Below are 2,688 nucleotides of genomic sequence, written 5' to 3'. Positions count from 1 at the left end.
GCATAACAATGGTTCTATTACTTTGGGAAGAATTCTTAACTGAACAAGAGGTGATCCCAAGAAATAAAGTAGATATTTTCAATTACATAAAACTTAAAAATATTAATACCAAAATAATCAATTTAGATAAAATAAAATGAATAGTTCTCAAATGGATGAAAGATATCAAAATTTACTGAAAATGTCTGGTAGTAAAGATATACAAGGAATTGGTATATACACACACACACACACACACACACACACACATACACACACACACACACGTCCAAGGGATGTTTTGCAATAGATTAATAGTGAAAGGTTAGAGACAGTTTTGAAAAGGAAGAATAAATATTATCACAAACTATAAGAAAGCATCTGAAATTTTGCTTTACAACTAATATGTTAGCAATTAGTTGATAAACATTTCTTAAATAGCTTCAATAGCTGTGCTGTGTGCTGGGATGCAAAATGTGGCAAAAGATTGTCTTTGACCCCACTGAGATCACAAAATCTAAGATATCCAGAGATATCCTTTCTCTCTCTCTCTCTCTCTCTCTCTCTCTCTCTCTCTCTCTCTCTCTCTTTCTTTTTTTCTCTCTCTCCCCCCTCAGTAAACATTGTTTTATATATGCATAAGTGTATATATGCACACACAGACATCTGTATATTTATATGCACATACATATATTTGAAAATAATTCAAAGAAATGGTACTAGAATTGAGAAGGTTTGGAAAAGTGTTCCTGTAGAAGATAGGATTTTAGCTGAGCAAGACAGTACAAGAAAATAGGCAGAGAAGAGGAGAAAGAACATTCCAGGCATGAAAGACAGCCAGAGAAAATTCCCAGAGCCAGAGATGGAACTTCTTTTTCTGTGGAACAACAAGAAGCTGCCCTTAGATAGAAGATTACTGTTGTTAGACAGAAGATTGCATGGTGAAGGATAAATTGGAAGACTAGAAAGAAAGGATGGGGCTAAGTTATGAAAGGCTTTGAAAGGTAAACAAAAGATTTTGTATTTGATCCCAAAGGCAACTGTGAGCCACTGATAAGTTGATAAAAGACAGAAATTGTTAAAGTTGGAGGAGTCTATGGTAACAGGCACAATGATCTATTTTTTTCTAGTACTAATATTATAGGATTTTCTTGCTTAAGATCCTATTCATTATGATATTAAGCATGAATAGACATTTTTTTCTGTAAAAGAGCTTTTATTCACGTTTTACAAAAAATAGACTTTAGCACTTTTTATTAAAACAGGACTCTTAAACTGTATGCTAGCAGCAGAAGTTACCTGATTGTCAAAAGATCTGTTTGTATAAAAAGACAAATAGAAGAATCTATGGAAGCTATGACAACTTAGGCTAATATAAATAAATAAATGGGACAAATATAAACAAGTGTGCCAGATCTTTAAAAAACTAATAAAGTTAACCACTTAAATATTTTCACCTATTATGAAAAAAAATACAATAAATACTAAGCTATTAATAACATTAAGACTTTTTTGAAGTCTTAACTGAGGCTAATACATATTTCTGAATGGGGCGACCCATTGTTGGCACTTAAGTGCTCTTAAATAAAAGCTTTGTTGTCTAGTCATTGTTGCATATTTTAAATGGCTTCATCTACTCCTGAGTTTTCTAAATCATCTTCTATATTTGCAGTACTGGCAACACTGTCTGAGATTTCTAGATTTTCTTCATTTTCTTCATTTAAGTTCTCTTCTGGAGCTTCATTTGTACTATTCTCAGATGCCTGTGTCCTGGGCATGATAACTGACAAATCAGTTTCTTGGGACTGACTGTTATTTAACAGCTTTGCCTGTCTCCTTTCCAAAGGCTAGTTGTTTGTTCTTCTCAATTCTTTGCCGTTGTTCTGCTGTTAAGTTTGTACTTGACTGAGAAGCAAATATGTCTCTATCAACTGGATTTGCAAACAAGTGATCAAAGTCTGTGGTAGTTGTGTCCACTCCATTACCTTCCATTTATCACCATCATCACTAATAAAATCCTCATGTATAACAGGAAGGTCAAGTCGAATTCGTTTTAAGCAGGTCTGAACTTCTTATTACCCAAATGTTCTACCCTACCAATAAAATTCTCAAATTGCAGTTTAGGGAATAGCCTATGTGCCCAGTGCTCCATGTGTCTGATTAATGTCTTCAAATGTTCAACCTTATCAAACACATGCCTTAATGCTGGAAGTCCTCTTTCTGAAATCAGTCTGTGGTGGCCTCATTTTCTCCAGCATCATCCCTTCCTGGAGAGGCTGGAGGTGGAAAAGGTTGGAAAGTTTCATCTTCTACTGCCTCATAATCAGGAAGATCCAGCAAATTGTTCTCCTGTGGTTCCATTGTTCCTGCGAGGCTCGGCCGGACCATGACCGGCTAGGGAAACCGGGATACCCTGCGTCCCGCTCCTAGGTTCCCCTCGCGAGAGCTTGCCGCACGCAGATGAACAGACGCTTTTAAGACTTAACTTGTCATCTAGAAGATGTCTATTTATTTAATTTAGTTTTCAAAAATGAGCATACGCTGGCACCCATTTCTCAAGTACATTTATATTTTTGTTGTTGTTTTGGTTTTAGCAGGGCATCTCTAATTTTAGTAATCACGCTTACGCTTCTGGCTTAGTAATAAAGATTTGATTTGTAAGATTATTTTCTTTTTACCTTGTCATCATATATACCCCCTGAAATGAAT

General features: G+C 35.4%; 1 pseudogene; it reads right to left on the bottom strand.

Moving 5' to 3' along the window:
* Positions 1-1,598: 1,598 nt before the first annotated feature.
* Positions 1,599-2,343, bottom strand: LOC110199268 (TIMELESS-interacting protein pseudogene; annotated as a pseudogene).
* Between the last annotated feature and the right edge of the window lie 345 nt (positions 2,344-2,688).

The sequence above is a fragment of the Phascolarctos cinereus genome, unplaced genomic scaffold, assembly GCF_003287225.1.
Source record: "Phascolarctos cinereus isolate Bilbo 61053 unplaced genomic scaffold, phaCin_HiC Scaffold_9;HRSCAF=440, whole genome shotgun sequence".
Classification (NCBI taxonomy): Eukaryota; Metazoa; Chordata; class Mammalia; order Diprotodontia; family Phascolarctidae; genus Phascolarctos; species Phascolarctos cinereus.
The sequence above is the reverse complement of the archived record's forward strand: the minus strand, read 5'-3'. Positions and strand labels throughout refer to the sequence as shown.